Source organism: Dasypus novemcinctus, chromosome 21, assembly GCF_030445035.2.
Source record: "Dasypus novemcinctus isolate mDasNov1 chromosome 21, mDasNov1.1.hap2, whole genome shotgun sequence".
Taxonomy (NCBI): Eukaryota; Metazoa; Chordata; class Mammalia; order Cingulata; family Dasypodidae; genus Dasypus; species Dasypus novemcinctus.
This window is the reverse complement of record NC_080693.1, coordinates 10,423,032-10,441,751: the sequence shown is the minus strand read 5'-3', so window position 1 is coordinate 10,441,751 and position 18,720 is coordinate 10,423,032. Positions and strand designations below refer to the sequence as shown.

General features: G+C 48.8%; 1 pseudogene; it reads left to right on the top strand.

Moving 5' to 3' along the window:
• Positions 1 to 8,894: 8,894 nt before the first annotated feature.
• Positions 8,895 to 14,378, top strand: LOC131274906 (ral guanine nucleotide dissociation stimulator-like; annotated as a pseudogene).
• Positions 14,379 to 18,720: the final 4,342 nt, after the last annotated feature.

The window sequence follows — 18,720 nt, the reverse complement described above, 5'->3', positions numbered from 1 at the left end:
GGGCACACTCCTTGTGCGTGGGGCTCCCCTATGTGGCACGGCACTCCTTGCATGCATCAGCATTGCACATGGGCCAGCTCCATACAGGTCAAGGTGGCCTAGGGTTTGAACCACGGACCTCCCATGTGGTAGACAGATGCCCTAACCACTGGGCCAAGTCTGCTTCCCATCTTTTGTCACTTTTACTGAATCTGTGGTTGGTGCTAGGGATGGTGTATACTCAGGAGACTTGAATCTCTGGACTGCCCATGTGCCAGCTGGGCCCTGAGCCTCAGCAGAGTGGTGCCTCCTACTCTCTGGTTCATTGGTCTTACCCAGGTCAGCTAACAAGGAGGTGGAGATGGTCAACCACCACACCAGGGAATCAAGAGTGACTACAATTGCAAGCAGAGGAATTGCATCATCATCCATGTGGAATCTAAGCCCCCTCTTTGATCTAGCAGTGGAGAGGGCATCACCATACCAGGGTCCACAAAGTGAAGGAATAAAAATATGCACATGAGTGGACTTACTGATATTCTACTACAAAACTATTGTGACCAGTAATAGAAGAAATTTTATCATCAAGGTGGAAAAAGTGGCCACAGTATTTGCTGAGGGCAGGGAAAGGGAAGTAGAAATGTAATGTGGGGGCATTTTTGGGATTTTGAGTTATTCTAAATGATATTTCAGGGTCAGATTCTGGACTTTATATATCTTGCCATAACCCACTGAAGGTACTGGGAAAGAGTGTGAACTACAGGGTAAACTAATATCCATGTAGTGTAGCAGTGCCCCAAAATGTGTTCACTGAGTGCAATGAGTATGCCACAATGATGGGGGAGGTCGTTGGTGTGGGAGGAGTGGGGTGGGTGGTGGGGGATATAATTTTTAATGTAACTTTTTTTGTGTGATGTATATATCTTCAAAAAACACAATTTACAAAAATGATGAGGTGGGGGTGGGGAGTGGGTTATGTGGGAACCTCATGTTGTTTTCTTTTTTAATGTGTTTTTAATGTAACATTCCTTGTGATCTTTTAACTTTAATTAAAAAAAATAACATAGGAAAAAAGTTATTAAACTCATAAGTGAAAAAAATCCTGCATGTTGTGGTTCAGAATTTGACAGGCGTTCTAGATAATGCCACTAACACCATAAAACTCTCCCTCAATAAGTACATGGAAATAGAGAGGTCCTGATTTGAAACATCAAAATAACTTGGCCTCTTATGGTGGAACATGTGCAATCTTAGGGGGAAAATCTATTTACCTCACTGCAGAATTTCTTCATTTCATTTATATTGGCTGAGGTTATATTTCAGCTCAGGCTGGCTACACTGAAAACTGAATCTTCTGCATAAACATAACTACATGCTCCTGCAAATCTTGACCAGGAAGTTAAGACTGGAAACAAATGAATAACTTCATTGTTTCCTACAGGAAATTCTCATGACTTAGTATATCTGTACATGCATTAGGTTCATCTGAGCAAACAGACATTTTTATGAAGAAAAGAGTTTGCTTATTAAGACTTTCCATTCTCGGGGTATGAGTTTTAAGGGCTTATCTCAACATATTTGACTCCTTTGTCCTCCAATATTAGCAAATTATGTTGTCAATATTACCTAATCAAAAACAAGTCTCTACTTTGAAAATCCTCTGTACATGTAATTTAACTCATTCATGAAAAAAATGAGGCATAGCAAATATACTAGGTAACATCTCTTTTTAGTTATATTCCCTATATAATTGCCAAAAGAGAATGCTAATTGGTTGTCCATTTTGTGAAAACAGCACATAGAATCTTTCAAATAATTTGAGCTTGGTGGGGGTTAAGGGATCACTCTCAAACGGTTATGTTGCTTGGTTGTAATCATTGTTGTTGTCAGATTTACTGTTCATAGAGCTTTGAAAGCTTCTGTACAACCACCGTCATGGCAGTTCATGTGTCAGAAGTAGACTGAAAGTCTTGAAAAAAGCATAATAGAATCCTTTGAAAATGCCACTTGAAATCAAGATGGTAATATAGACCTGAATATCTAAAATTTACATTTCTTCTATGATGTCATCCTATTAACTCCTGAAAAGGGAAAATCAAGAGAATATTTATAAAGAAAAGAAATCCATATATTTAAGCACTTTTCTAAAAGATGTAAAATCTGACCATTACTTTTCATCAGAAGTTCTAACCAACAGAAGCAAACAGAATTATGCCATTTGTGTGATCCAAGGATCCAAAACCATGAAGAGACCTAACTGAAGGCTCCTTTGCTGAACAAAAACAATAGGACTTGTTCTAACCCACTGTGGATGAACCTCTGGATTCAATCCATTTTATCAAGGAAGGTGGTTAATTAGCATGATCTCCATGTATAACTCAGTTTGTTGACTCAAATATCTCAGAATTTCTCTCCCATTAGCCATCACTCAGTAAATTTCTCCACTGGCAAGTGTTCCCTTGCCTGAGAATTCTCAAAATATATTCATTTTTCCTTTATTTAAGCTATCTTTTAATTATTCCTAAATAATAAATTTATTGATTTTTCCTCATTTTTTATATGTTATTGCATTGAGTGATAAAATTTGTTTCTTTAAACTAGCATTTTATGCACTTATTACTTTATATAAGTTGGTTTCTTTCTCATTTAATTTGTGATATGAAAATTTCATGTTTAACTGGATCATGAGCATATCTTTATCAAAGTTGTTAGAAATTATTTAGGTGTTAGAGGTTCCCTCTCACTAGGTTTGCAATAATTGACATGCTGTAACTCAGTTTCCTCTGACATGCCTTGAGAAAAGACAAGCCCCACCATAAGCCTACATGTTGGAGATGGAAACATTCACTACCTGCATATCAAAGGGAGATTTGAAAAACCTTCCCCACCTGCAGATCAAAAGCAAGCCTGCTCCTCCAGCATTCCAAGAAAACATAACTCCCTAACCCATTACTCCCTAGCCATATCAGGGAAAATTTTCAATTCTTGGGCTTCCTATTTGTCCCTGCACCTCACTCGGACCCTCAACCCCCTCCCACCCTATCATTTCCCCATCTAGGAATGTACTGTATAAATTCAAATTCCCCCTTTCTAGAAGTGGGCTGATGTCTCTCTTTAGACCCCCACCATGTTTGAGGGGGGGCTGAAGTCTGTTCTTCAGACCCCCTCTGTTAGGAGCTTCTCAATAAATTTTCTGCTTGTGGTCATATCAGTTTCCATGTCCCAGTGAGTGCTGATTTTCTCCAACATTAGGTAAAAATATATTCAAGTTAAAAAAAATTTTTTTAATGAAGAGCAGCCTTTTCAATCCAATGCAGGGAAATATTTACACAAGTCTGTAGGTTACACATACAGATATAATATATTAAAATAAAATAAAATATTGGCATGCATTGATATTTAGACCAGTATTTGAAGGATCAGATCTTCATTATGTCATGCATAACCCTTTATTTCTTAAAAATGTGTGAGAAATAACATGTGTAAAAAGGAAATAATGAAACATATAGCTGTACCCAGCACCAAGACTTCAATTTCTGAAAATGAATCATTCGACCTGTAATTTAAAAAATAATGACAAGCTCAGTCAAAAGAGTTATGAGACAGTTCCTCTCAATGAATAGAAAATTCCTTCACCCATGCAAATAAGTAGGCTCACACAATTACTTCGTTACTTCTCATTTTTGTGAACGTATTTATTTATTTTTCTCACTTTCCATGAATTACAATAATAGTTTTGTTTCATCGCTGGCTTAGATTACCATTTCTTTAGATTTCATTTTTAATTTTTAAGTACTTAAATTGCTTTAGTTGATAATGTCCTCATTTTCCAGAGCTATTATGACAAACTCCACATGCTATTTGGCTTACAACCAGAATTTATCACCTCAAATATTGGAGGTTAGAGGATCAAACTCAAGGTTTTGAATGGCTGTGTTTTCTCTCTGACATCTATAGAGTTTAAGTTTTTAACAGCTACAAACTTTGGGGATCCTTGGCTTATAGCTCTGCTTCTATCACATGGTGACATCTCGCTTCTTGTGTATGCTCTTTGACTTTCCCCTGAATTCTGGCTTGTACTGACTTTGACTGGCTTTTTTCTTCTAAGGATCCAGTGATATGGATAAGGTCTCACTGTGACTAATTTGCCTATGCTAAATGTGATCTTCAAAGATCCTGTTGATAAATGAGTTCACAACTTAAATAATGACAATAACCTCAAAAGCCCTATTTCCAACTGGGTTCACTACTACAGGAAAACAGATGAAGGCTTGAATTTGTCTTCATGTGAAACATGACTCAATCCCAACTGTCTGCCTTTGGTTTCCAAAATGACATGTTCCCCAAAGCAAAGCATATTCACCTTGCCCCAATATCCCAATATAGAGAAGGCTAAGCTGTGAGGAGGGGCCTGGGACCACCAGGTGGGAGGGCCTGGAATGACACATTGTGGTGCACATTGTGACCAGAATGACAAGAGGGAGACAACCCTGACTACAGTGTGGGAAGAGGGAGCCTGGGAAAAGCACAGAAGGGGAAGAGTCAGAACCAGAGGGAGTTTGGCCAGAGAGGAGGCTAGGAAGGCAGCTGCTGTGCACAGAGCTTCAGCTGAGGCTCAGCTGGAGGAGGAACTGCTTCCCAGGCCTGTTGTGTTGATCTGCATGATTCATATTAAATGGGAGATAGACCAAGAGAGGGAGAGTTCACGCATAGGGGAGAGTGGTGAATACAGAAAAGCATTTAGTGTAAGTCTTAGGGGGGGGGGTGTCCTAACATTTAGCCATATTATTTTCTTTAGCAACAAATCACTAGGCCAGGACTCAGTCCAAGGGGAATTATCTGAGGCTGCTTGTACCTGGAAGCAGAGATGGCAGGGACCCAGGGCACAGGCAGCCCACCACAGAGGTTGAGAGGAGGTACTTGCATCTGAATCTAATTGCAGTGGGAAGAATCTGGAAGGATTCCCGGCACAGCAACAATGGCTAAATTTCATCTCATTTCAACCTCATCATGGTACAGAATGAGACAGCAATCCAGGAGGGAAAGTGAGTTTCCTAAGCTCACACAGCCCTACCCAGCCCTGTTTTGAATTTTATTGGATGTTACATCCATCCCTGTTTATCCCATGTCTGTCTGTGTAATATCAACAGGGGAAACAAGACTATGGGGTTTACAGTGGTCTCCCCACTTAGGCTGATGATGTCCCCAGGAACCAGATGCTAGAATGATTCCCACTGTCAGTGAAGAGACTGGGGAGGCCTTGGTGACTATTCTGGGGACACAAAACTGAAAGAAAGGAGTAGCTGGGTCTGAAACCAGCTGAGGCCCAAGCAGCACACAGGCTGTCCAAGGTAGTTGTGGGGAGGGATGTGTTGGCAAAACTGTCCAGTTAACAACATGATCTAGGTGAGGATAGCCAGACACACATGCAGATGGACTTTTGTGGAGTTCTTACAGTTGAGGGGACCAGGTAAAGGGACCTAAGGAGGTGACCTTACTTCCTTGGTGACAGGCCCCAACAGAACTTGGAACTCTGGTAACCAGGCACCCAGATTCCAAAGGCAGCCCCTTCCCAGCTCACTTGGCAGGAGACACCCAAGAGGGAACCATGTTCTCCTGCTGTGTTCCTAGTTCACAAGGCTCCGGCCTCAACCAAACCAGGAATGAGTCCCTTTTCTATTGTTTTCAACTTTGGCTCAGGCCTCTGCCACAAATCCCTTGGCCATCATGTGGGAGATACCCAAAGGTAACATGGGGTGGCCCAGGGACAGGTAATTTAGCACATGCCACTACTCTGCTCCTATCTGGGCAGCTCCATGTCCCATCAACCTCCCAGTGAGTGGGAGACATGAGCAGTGGGGTCACTTTGGGAAGGAGCAGGCTGTCAGGGATGGGACCCCAATAGGCCCTTCCCTGTCACCTGCCAGGTCATGGCTGGAAGGGTGGGAAGGCTCATCTTGGGTTGGCACCCATGTTTACCAGTGTTAACCTTGAGCTCTCAGTTTTCATCTCCTCTCCAGTGGGCCTAGAAAGGAAGGCAGGCACTCATCTGGGCCTGATCTAGGTCCCAGCCAAAACAAGGAGAAGCTTCCCTTGTAAAGTAGGGCAGTCCACTTGCTGATGCCACTTGGCCTAGCTGCTGGGCAGTCTTCTCAGAGCTCCATGCAGGTGGAAGACAAGGAACTGGAGGATGGCCTCATCTTCATCATCTCTCTGCAGAATGTTCAGGTCCATCATGGCCCCAGTCAGAGCCAGCACTGGTTCCAGGTGGGAGCAGGTGCCAATAGGGATCCGGCAAGAGTGGGGGAGCACCCCAGGGCTGTATCCCACCCTGGCCTCTCCCCTGCTCCCTCTCCCAGGGCTTTGATCCCAGAGTGGCCAATATCCTGCTTCCTGAGGAACCTGGGTCCCCACCAATCACCCACCACATTGCCATTCCATAGACAGGGGGACAGGTCAATCCCCATGGTTAAAAGAAGAACAGAGATGAGTCATTTGCATGGGTTTCCCTTCAGGGTAGACTGAGGGGAGGGCTCAGTTCACATACATGTACTTTTTGCTGCTGTATTTCTGTTTCCACTCCCAGCCCCATGTCCCCAGGAAGCAGTCTTTGTGACTGTTCTTCCACACCTGCTCTAAGCCATACTACTACTCTCACTTAGGAGGGTTCTTGCCATCTCCCATAGCCTTTCCCTTCACCTCCATACGTGAGGAGCTGAGGCTTGACTCAGCTTCCCAATATTCCTGAAGGGAGGCAGCAGTGATTTGGCCTTTGGTGTTGCTGGACCTTGAATGGTCCTTCCCTGTGGCCCTGTCAGCACTACTGCCCTGAACACTTCCCATGTGCCCTTAGGCACTGATCCTTCCTGCCCCTGGTAGAGTCTCCAAGGAAAGGGATGACTGAACAGAGGACATGCAGATATCACTGTCAAGAGTGAGGGTCAGATACCTAAGAGTGGTGCAGTTCAGTAACCACCTGCTGCCTGTGTGGGTAGGAGTGTCCCTTCACCCTGCCTGAAACTAGTTCTTTTCATTTTCCTTCATTTACCTGATCTGGGGTCAGGGTGGCAAATGGCTTAGCCTTGTGGCTCTGGCCTCAGAGCAGTGGAGTCCTGAAAGTCAATTACTGACCAGGTGGGTCTGCTGATCCCTGAGGCATCTGTTCAGATCTTTAGCCCTGCAAGGGTCTTTCTCTCCCCAGGGACACTCCTTGCTGGGTATGTGGGTTTCCTCTTTCAAATATTTCCTCACCTCAAATTCAGTTTTAAGGCTTAGGACCTTTCTCTGCTAGAGGCACACATGACCCCCTCAGCCTCAAGTCGCTGAGGGCTTGGGTGCAGAAGATCTTCCCACAGCCCAAGCCCCACCTAAGGGTCCACAGTTCTGCCTCTGACGACATGTGACTCCACTGTCCCACCCTAGAGGAAGAACGACTAAGCCGTTGAGAGGGAGGAGAGCTGCATGGTATGGACAGTGAATACAGACCTTTGGGAGAAGCTGGCAGAGCATCTGGTGCCCACCCTCCAGGAGGGTGACCTCATGTATATCAACATCTTTCTCAGGACATACCAGGTATTCACCACCACCAAGCAGTTTCTGAACCAGTTGTTCAAAAGGTGAGTACCTATCCAATCCCTGGCCACTTGACGGCTCTTGCCCCAACTTGCTTGTGTCTCAGAAATGTCATTTCACCCACTGGCCTCGGTTTCCTACTTGGGAAAGGGGATGGTAAAAGGACCAAACTTCAAGGTTGAGTGTAAGGATTAACTGGGAGAAGCCATGGAAAGTGCTTCCCTGAGCCTGGCTCAGTGGACAGGGCCTCTGGAAGGGCAGGGTTGCCACAAGGCAGGACTTTCCTCTTCCCAGTGAAGAAACTCTCTGTCTCAACCCCTTACTGATCCCAGTTTTCTCATTTCTGAAGGAGGTTTGAGATCTTTTTCAGTGCCTCCAACCTTGGTGTGGTCAGAGCAAGGATCACTGTAGGCCACCAGACAGGTCTGAGAAGGTGCTGCTAAAGACTCATTCCTTCACCAAGTATACATCAAATGACTACTAGGTGCAGGCACTTTCTTAGACATGTAGCTTCAAACAGCGAACAAAGCAGATGAATGTCCCTGTTTTTTTGGGTTCCATTTGAGTTGGGGCCACACGCAGTAACATGCATCATCTTAACTCAGTAAATTAGCCGAGACACTGTCACCATCTCCCCTAAATATGGAGGTAAACACTGTGGCAGTGGCAGGCATGACATATGCCGTGAAATGGAAAAGTGAGTGCACTTTGGGAGAGGGGGAGGTGCTCATCTCACCTGAGACCAGTGTGGGGATTTGGGTGGTGGGTGGCAGGGAAGGGCTGGGCAGAACACTGGGCCCCACACATACTATGACCCCCTGGAGGCTGAGTTCAGAGGGCTCACCCCTCTAGTTGGGAAAGAGTCAAAACATGTTGTGGGTGGGGTCCAGGGCACTGGCTGCAGAGGACCCTGGGTTTCATTGTTGGCCCCTGAGAAAGCCCTTCCCCACCACATCCCATCACAGCCTCAAGGCCCCCAAACATAATTTCATGCAGACCCATGACAAGAGGTGGTGAGAAGCCTGCTCCAAATCTGCCATGGATCTCAGTCTTGTCTGCCTCCTTCAGGGATGGCAAGGCCAGCTGTGCCCCTGTCATTTGGGAAGGCAGTGTCAGTGGGAAGAAGAGACACATGGCAGAAGATGAGGCAGCTTCTCAGGCCAGAATTTACTGCCTGGGGGCCAGGAGGGCCTGGGGCAGAAGGACAGACCCTGTCCCCTCATCACTCACATATTGATGAAACTCCTACTATGTGTCAGTGCCAGACTATGAACAAACCAATCAAAACTCTTCCCTGTCCTTATGGACTTAATGTTCCAATAGGAGGGTCCTTGGGGGGCAATATGGAAGAAAGGCCAGTTTCTGACTCTGCTGCCCACCCACCTGCCCTCAGCATCCACTTCTCCCTCTCGAGCAGCTTGTTGGACCAGTACTCTGAAGATTTCCTACAACAAGCAGACTCTCCCTGCATCAAGCTGCTGGCGGCCTATGCCCAGGTACATCTACCTGGCTCTGCCCTGGAGCACCATGCCATGGTTCTGCTTTCACAGATGAGCCACTCACAGCCCACTGTGGCAGACCCAAAAGGTGAGGAGTCCTCAGGGTGGTAGCATGTGAACTTATGGGGTGGTGGCTGGGGCTAAACCACCTAGGCAGGAACTACCAGAGGTTGATTTTGAACCAGGAGCAAAGAGGAGCCTCAGACAATTCACCTGGGAGACTGCAGTCTGGGAACACATTTTGGGCTGGAACTTCCCCTAGAGGTAGTGGGATCTTCTCTTTATTTGAAAGACACTTGGGGCCATTCGTGGTATGGAATCTACCTCTTCCTCTCTTTCTCCTTTGTCAGTTCCAGAGCTGGAAATGCTTCCAATGTGACCTCTAGTACCAGTTCCACCACTGCAGCAGACACAGGGGTATTTAAGCCTGAATCATCTCCATTTCCATCTATACTGCCAGCTATCAAGTCTACACCAGTGCTTGCTCTAGAAATAGAGCCTGATGTATTACCTGATGACTATAGTACAAGCTACAGAGCTGAAGGTGGCTCTAGAACTGCCACAACTCCAACCTACAGAGTTAGGTTCCATGCCTGTCCTGGAGCTAGTCCATCTTAATTCATCAGCTGGAGCAAGTCTGGCAACCCCACCATAGCTTTCCTGACCCTGGCCTGAGAACTCAGAGAACAGTCTGAATGGGGATAAGGCTAATCTCCTGGCTTTCCCTCCTGAGCTGGTGGCAGAACAGTTGACATGGATGCGGTGAGCAGCTGGACTTGGCCGGTGGAGCTGGATGGATTGTCCTCCCAGGATCTGCTGTCCCAACCTTATCATAGCCTAATCCAGAATCTTATGATCTGGGTCCAAAGCCTGGGTCCACTCCCAGCTTTGTAACCTGGGTAAGTTTATTAATCCCCCAAGCCCACACTTGCCCCTTTTGGAAAGTAGATACAGTACACTATCTGTACCTATCACACTCAATGACTGTGATGATTACATGAGAGCAAAGAAATAGAAAGTCTGAAGGGGCTTAGCCATTGCAGGGGGGGGGGGGGATTGAAGGGAGCTCACTGAGGTTAACCATCTCCAAAGGTGTTCCACTCTGTGCTGGGGCTCTTCACAGTATCACCACTAATAAGACCCTAATGTGTACTGGATCCTTGGGCTAACCCCCAAAATCTCTGATCTCAATAGGGGCCATGCGCCTGATCACCAGCAGGTCCAGGAGGCATTATCAGGAGGGAGGATGGTGCCACCTGGGCCTATGAAGGCATGAAGCACCTCCCATGCTGGAGTTTGTGAGAGGGACTTGAAAGTGCAGCTCTCTCTGTCCCTCTAGGCTTGGCCCTGGGTCGCTCAAGTGCTAGGGCCCCTCAGCAGACAGAGAACACACCCTGTTCTCAGCCTGCTGAGCTCCAGTTGAGATCATTGGGCCCTGGCCTGGGTCTTGAGGGTCTGTGGGATCTGTGCTGTATGGTTTTGGGGACGGCCAACATCTCCTTCCCAGAAGCTGTTCAAGAAGGTGGTGCCCTGTCACTGTCTGGGCTCAATTTGGTTCCAGCACAACGAAAAGTGGAAGGAGCATGTGGCACCCTCTGTCCATGCCGTCATCACTGAGTTAAACCATGTGACCAGCTGCATCATCACAACCTGCCTCAGGGACCAGAGCATGAAGGCTCCAGACAGGGCCAGGGTGGTAGAGCACTGGACAAGGTGGCCAGGGTATGCTCAGAGGGCCCTCTCTGGAGTCCTGGAGCCCCTCTGTACTCTTATTTTCTCAGTTCTTCAGGCCCTCCCTGGCCTGTTGCACAGCCCTATACTATTCTCACCTCCCACCAAGGCTACTTACTCAGGTTGAGATTGGGTATCCCTCTCTGGGTTCACAGCATGCCCTCAGGGTCTCCCTGGGTGTCTGTCTCATCCTAGAGGGGAGATGTCAGCTGAGGGGCTGAAGCTGGAGCAGGGGGGCACTCAGACCACACCTCATGGCTCATTATGTCTTCCTCCCCAGGAGTGCTGGGTCCTCAAGATCCTCATTCTATGCCATGCTCTCTGCTCTTCTCTCAAAAGCCACTCTATTCACCATCTGAAGAAGACATGGGAGGAACTTTCCAGGTGGCCAGGTCTCTCTCCAAGGGACAGAAGGTTGGGCCAGGGGCTCCATAGGTCTGGGCATTTCCCTTCAAGTAGCCTGGGAGGCAGCAGCTCCTGGGCAGGGGCTGGAGGAGTGAAGCTCTAGGTCTCCATATAACCTGAGGTCAACTGTACTTCCTCAGCACTGGTTCCTTCCTCCTTCATTTACAGAGTTGAACCAAATGAGAGAATGTCAAGTGTTTGCTTCTCAGCAACACATTCCATCCAGTTGAAATATACACATGTCAAAACCAGCTGCTCATGAAATGGGAATGGGGAATGTACCCACCTGAGAGCTCAGCTCCCAAGTCCCACGATGTCCTGTAGCACTCAGAGCTACCCAGTTTTAGCCCCATCCACCCAGACAGTCCATTTCTGAGGAAGATAAAATAAAGTAGATTAGCTCATACACCCTCCCACCTACACTCACCTTACTCCTTCCTTCTTGGCCTCCCTCAGGGACAGCTTTCACCTCTTTCAGATGCTGTTTGAGATTTTCTCAAATGCAAACTACTCAGTGAGCAGTTGTTGATCCCAAGGTAAAGAGGGGATTGGGGGGTCAGGGTTAAGGAGGTGGAGTTGTTAGTTTTTCACTGAAAATTTCTTTAAAGACATCCAGTCTGGCCTTTTCTGGATGAAGATGAAGAGGGATATGTTTGTTTTATAGGCACGCAGTTGTAGAGCAGTAGGCTGTGGTGCTTGGGTTCAGTGGAGGTGGCTGGGATGTTCCAGGAGGAGATAATAACTGGCAGGATAATAAGTCTCCATGAGGCTCATAACTGTGCCTCCTTACAAATAACACGTGTGCCAGGGAGCTATGAGAAATACATGGAGACAGGAAATCATGGTGGTCCTTCCTGACCATAACTAAAAACTTCCACATTAAAGAGGAAGCCAAATTTCAATGTTCAGTACTCCTGGAAGCCCCCACTCTAACTCGATACTCAGACCTGGCACCATAGAGACCCATTCCTGAGTGGATGCTAGGGCTTGTCTGCAGGCAGAATATCCTGAGTGGAACCCAGGGTAGGGGGTACCTTTGACATAACTTTGGGCAGGCATTGGGGTCTCCACTCCTGTTGAATGGGGCAGGCAAAAACTGCTCAACTAGGCCTCTAGAGACACCCATCCTCAAGCTCCATGGCTGAGAAAACACGAGGCCCCAATCCACACTCAGAAGATGGGAAAAACAGGCACCTGTTAGTGATAGTGGGTGGTGGGGTGACATCAGCTCAGACAATGCTTCCATCTGAAGTGAGTAGTCTGTCCTTGATGCCCTGAGTGAATCAGTTCAAATCTATAATCACTTGGGCCTCTGTTTCCATGTGGAATGGAAGCATGACCATCTAGTGCTGCCACCCTCACAGTGAAGTGGTGAGATTTAAGGGAGAAAAGGTATGTGGCTGAGCATTCCTGTGACTCCAAGGGGGAAAGTGCAATGGCCACAGCATTCATACTGCTAGCATACAAGCTGAGATCTGTGGACTCTCAATGAGGATGGTCAGATCTCTGTCCTCAAATGACAAATGATCAAACAGGCTCAAGGAGGCCAGTCCACTTGCACAAGTTCAGGCAGGGAGCATCAGGCATGTGATGGCCATAGATTTCCACCTGCCCAGTTTGTCCAGGTGTTCAAGACCACAGGGACAATAACTGAGGGACGGAGAGCCTTACCACTTCCTTAATCTTGGCAGGAGGGAATCTCCAAGTTCTCTACCCTGGAGATGAACCTCAAAAGAGCCCAGAAGAAGTAGCAGCAGCAAGAAAGGATGAGCGTGCCTGATGCCAGGAGTGTTGGGGCATGGTGGCCTTCAAGCCAGCATGGGGGGCCTCCTCAAACTCATCCTTCCTGGAACACTAAGCCTGGGAAGCCTTGTCCCCTCCCCAGGAATCTTTAAGCAGTGAGATGTGGGAATCCTGGGGGACTAGTTGCAGCCAGTCAGAGCAAGAGCCTGGAAGAGCTGAATTAGAGTGGATTGAATGGCAGAGGGGGATAAATTTGGTGATTTTAGAAAAGACAGTGTTGGGAGGAAACTGCAAGGGAGTGTGGCATCCTTAGAAACTGGGTGGGTAACAGGGGTGACAGCTAAATGTCCATGGTCCTAGGAGTCTGAGACTGATTCAGGGAGGGGTCTTGGGGGCTCCTGAGAGCCTGGGCTAAATCCCACCCTACCCAATGCCACAGAATGATGTCCAGGGCATTGTCCCATGCCTAGGGATATTTCTCACTCAGTTTTTGATGGTGGGCTATGCCATGCAGGAGAATTTGGAAGTGAGCTTGGGGGCAGAGGCAGAGTGGGAAAGAGTCCCTGAGGCTTAGGAGGAGGGGCCCCATCCCTGAGCCCTGAGCTCTCACCAGTGGGCACACCACATCTTCTGAGAGCCTCAAAGCCTCTGGGAGTGGGGATGCCATGGCCTTCTTATAGATGAGTAAAAGGAGGCTGGGCCAAAGGGCCATTTCTCTATTGTTATCAGAGGCTAGGACTGGAATGTTTCTCTGTCACCACTCCCAGTTGCCACTCCTGGTACCCAGAAGTCTGCCTAGGTCCATCCCTGGTCTGGACAGCTCTGTGCATGTTGAACCCCACAGTCATTCAGTGTGACAGGGGCTCAGGGGCAGCAATGGGCAATGCAATGAATGGGGGCCCTTTATGATGGATGTGAACTCTCTGCCTTCTAGGGGAGGATGGTCAATTTTGACAAGAGGAAGATGAGCAGCTATGACCATCACTGCAGGGGTGGGGCTGGGGTGGGGTGGGAGATGGAAAACAGGGATCCGTCTGTGCAGGACATATCTGGGCTGCATGCAACTTCCTCTTAGGTTGATGGGGAGAATTTAGGGAGAAAAGACAGGGCTGAACCTTCCCCCTGGAGGGTGGGGGTTATACTTGGGATGAAAAACATCTTCCGAGGATGAGCTGTATGAACTCAGCCCTGAGAGCAGGTAGAGCCTTGAAGGGTGTGGAGGGGTGGGGGAACCCACAGGAGGAAACCCAGGCACTGGCCCCCATCCCTCTCAGGAAGCCCACCCAGGCCTCCACAGTTACTCTTCCTTCCCTCTGACCCCAGGAATACCAGATCATTACTGAGCTCCAGCAGCTCCAGGAAGGCTGCTGCTATGACTCCCTTGTGCTCAATGAGCAATTTGGAACCTGGTTTGGGGTCTTGGAACAGCTCAGTGATAATGACAGATGAGGCCAGGACAGGATCTGGCAACTGTAGGGGGGGGGATCACCCTGGTGGATCCTGGGTCAGCATAGGACCAGTTGTCTAAACATGTTGTGGCACCCAAATGCCAACTTCTGTATGGACATTGAGAGGGAGACCTGAAGTATGGCTCCTGGTAGCCTCACAGCAGCCACCCTGTCCTGTAGCTACCATCTGTTCCATGAGCTGGAGCCCCCATCCCAGTCGGCCAATAAAAGCTTCAAGGACAAACACCACCTAGAAGGCATCAAGTCTTGGAATGAAGAGTGAGTTCCCCATCCAGGGTGGACAAATGTGGGCTGGCTCAGGACTCAGGGATGCTTCAGGCTAAGCATGGGCTTGGGGAGCCTGACAGGTTAGAGCTCCACTCCTGACTAAGCTTGTAACTGGGACAAGTCACCCAATCTCTAGGCCTGTTTCCTCTTCTGTGAAATCGGGTGATGTTGCATGACCTCTTAGGAAGCCCGAGCCCACTGACTCCTTTAGATGGACTGAGCTCTTAGCTCAGTGTGGTGGTAGCAAGGCAGAAATTTGGTTGCATCCCATGGAAGGCCCCCAAGGCAAGCCCACCCATCCTTCCAGCAGCCTGGCTCCAGACACTGAGTCTGGTGATAGCACCTCCCACTCCAGTATCCAACTCCGGTGTGGCCCAGACTTCAGCAGTGGGGATGCAGCTAACTCACCTCACATACATGCAGCTGGATCCTCAAGCTCTAAGGTGGAAATCTACCCGGACAATGTCCTGGAGTCCCAAGATGGCCAGGAATTGAAGGTGTCTACCTACCTCTTCTCATGTCAGCCCTCACCCTCATGCTCCATCTCCTCTGCCAGCTTGGCCCTCTCCAAGTCCACAAAGTGGTCCAGGATTGTTGACACCAACAGTACTTCTAGAACTTCCTGGAGCTTCTCACACCATCCTGAGATGCCCCATGGCTCTAAGCCTTCTGCTGATCTAGCTGTCATCCAGTTGGAGCAGTCAACTTATGCATCCACACAGAACTCCTCCATCATCACATCAGCATCTGGAGGAACGTCCTCTTCCTCTTCCTCCATCAAACCCAAGGCCACCTGGACCAGGCACAAGAACTGTGACCCACGGCCATGCTATAAATGGCATGTGGGCAACTGCTGCATCATCCGTGTCAGCCTGCTTGAGGACAATGACAACAAGTACAAGAACATCCTGGTGAGCTAGGTATGCTGCTCTCCCTTGGACCCCTCAGTGGTTGAGGCAGCAGACACATAAAGAATGACGTGTTCCCTCTTTGCCATCCTGGAGCAGACTTCCTAGTGGGTGGGGAAAGACAGCCACCTCCAGGAAGCACATGTGTTCAATGGCAGAAAAGCTCAGGACAGTAGACATAGGGGCTGAGGCTGGCACGTTGAGTGAGGAAGTCTGGGAAGGTCTCTCTGAGGCAGCCCCAAAGAGGAGGAGGGAGGGTACAGCCTGCCAGGCCCGAGTGATAAATGTGTTTTGCCAGCCTGAGGAACAACCTGGAGGCCAGGCTGACAGGGTGGGGGTCAAGGGGAGAAGTTGAGGTCAGAGAGGTACTGGGAGCTGGTTCACATCAGGCCCTGTGAGCTGCTGGATGGAGCTTGACTTTCTCATGGAGGGAGATGGGAGTCACTGGAAGGTCAGAGCAGAACAGGGACAGCAGGTTACCTTTGGCCTCAAAGTGGAGGTTGGGCCAGTGTGTGGAGACATTGGCGAATGAGGGGATGGGCAGGGTAAGCCTTAGGATGGTAGCCATCAAGGTGTGAACAGGAGCCAGATCTTGGATGGGATGTGCAGATGGAGCCACTGAAGCTCCTACTGCCCAGAGGCTGCCCCAGCTGCCGTATTATACCCCCACCCTGGACTACACTTCTCTTGAGGAAAGGAATGGGTGTGGTTTTACTAAGCTGTCGCTGCTGGTAGCTCAGCCCTCATGGTCAAGGCAACTGAGGTGTAGACCTTGCTGACCAAGCTGCATCCTGGAGCTCAGGGCCATCCTGGTGTGCTGTCACTTGTTGTCCAGCCCTTCCACCTTTCTGACATTTGGGCTCAGGATAGATGTTGTGTTCTCTGTCCTGGGGTTTCACTGCTACCTGGAGGTGTCCTGCAGGGGCAGGGACAGGGCAAGGGCACTTCTTGAGGGCATTCCATCTCCCATGATTGGAAGGCAGGGGGTGACAGAGAGAGGCCCAGATTTCACTCCTCAGTTCCCGCCCTCTGCTGCATGGTCACCTTTTGACCCCAGGGCCCTGGGAGTCCACAGCAGTTGTGTAAGCTGAGGACCAGGGGACAGGGTTTGGTCTACAGGGCAGGGGTTTGGATGCATACTGGGAAACCACCTCAAGACAGAGGTGAAGTTTCTTGCAGGAGATGGTGTGAGGAATGTTTGGAAAGACCCACCTCATTCCATGGAGGTGTCCTGGGGGGAGCAAGAGAAGACAGTGAGGCCCCAAAAGACACAGCCTTGATCAGAGGTAGCTCCATAGGGTCTCTGGCAGCTGCACTCTGGAGGAGTACCCTGAGGGCCTGTCCCTTGATGAGGCCGTGCTGCGTGGGAGGTAAGACCGATGAGAAGCCCCCTGGAGACGGTTGATCAGGCCGCCGAAGGAAGACACTCGGAGACTGGCTGATGGCGCAGGTCTGCTTTATTACGGAAGTGCTTACAGATTTATAGGGTTTAGGGGGGCGTGTACGTTGCTTATTGGCTAACTGCTAGAGGCTTCTGATTGGTTACCTTAAGCAGTTGCCAGGGAAAGGTCTGATTTGTGGGGGTGATTTTGTAGGTTACGCATCTAATTGGTTGTTGTAGGCAGTTGCTGGGGAGAGGTTAGATTTCTGAAGGCTGGTTACTCCCAGCAGGCTGCCAGGGTGGACGAGACAGCAGAAATGTAAAGAGAAAGGCTCCAGGGGAGGCGTTGAGGCCTACCTCAACCCTGACACCTTTCAAGGGAGACGTCTTTTCATCTCAAACCTTGGACTCTGCCAAACTCGTCAGCCACACCTGTGCCTGCCGGGGAGTAAATGGTCCCTCACCTTGATACACCACAAGTGACTGACCAAGAAAGGGCTCCAGCTGTGATCCTCAAGGCCATGGAAGAACACAACCTGGATGGGGACAACCCAGAGGACTACAAGCTGGTGCAAATCATTTCAGAGGATCAAAGAGAGGGCAGTGGTGGAAGGGGTAGGCTGAGCACCATGTCCCCAGACTGAAGGGCAGAGACCTTCTGGCCCCAGTGTACCTGACAGCAGGTGGAGTGGACACCCTTTCTATATACTAGGCTGCTTAGACCAGCCCTTGGTACCCTCAGCCTCTTCTCACTACCTTCCCCTTCTCCCTTGTGTACCCTTCCCTGGATGTGACCCAGGCATTGGGAAACCAAGTTCAAAGCTAACAACATTGAGGTATCCAGAGAAAAGGTTTTTCACCTTGGATCATGAGAAAGATGGCCAAGCAGAGGAACTCAACTTGAAAGGCATCTCTGGACAGGAGGGGGTGACTGCACCTCCAAAATCATCACGACTGGGGCACAAAAGCACCAAACAAGCTACAGTCCATGCCTTTATGACAGTGAAAACTAGGCCAAATCTCCTTCATCCCCCTCCCCTCCAGGTGTCTGTTCTCTGTGTTCATTCTCTGTATGTTCTTCTGTGATTGCTTCTGTCCTTATTAGCAGAACCAGGAATCTGTGTTTCTTTTTGTTGCATCATCTTGTGTCAGCTCTCCGTGTGTGCAGTGCCATTCCTGGGCAGGCTGTGCTTTCTTTTGCACTGGGTGGCTCTCTTTACAGGGTACGCTCCTTGTGTGTGGGGCTCCCCTACACAGGGGACACCCCTGCATGGCAGGCACTCTTTTTGTGCATCAGCACTGCACATGGGCCAGCTCCATATGGGTCAAGGAGGCCCAGGGTTTGAACCATGGACCTCCCATGTGGTAGATGGATGTGCTGTCCATTGGGCCAAGTCTGCTTCCCCCCTTGATCCCCTTTGGGGGTTCTAGGGAGCTGACTCAGTATTCTAGAAAGTGGGAAAGGGAAAGAATCCAGAAGAACAGCGCAGACCCAGAGCCAGGCATCCTGGGCTCTGAACCCTTAGATAGGATTCTCAAACACCTGGGAAGACTTCTCATTCCTGAAGAGGAGAGAAAATTAACCAAGGTATACATACATGGTAAGTCTGTGCACAATAAGGTTAGCTGGACATTTGTCAGTGAGCTGATCACCCTCTCCCAGCCATTAGCCCAAGCAAATTAAAGTGACTCCCACCATTCCTAGAAGTTTGTTCTAAATCCTCTCTTGTCTTTTGAATGGGAAATGGGAGCTGTGAGGTGTGAAA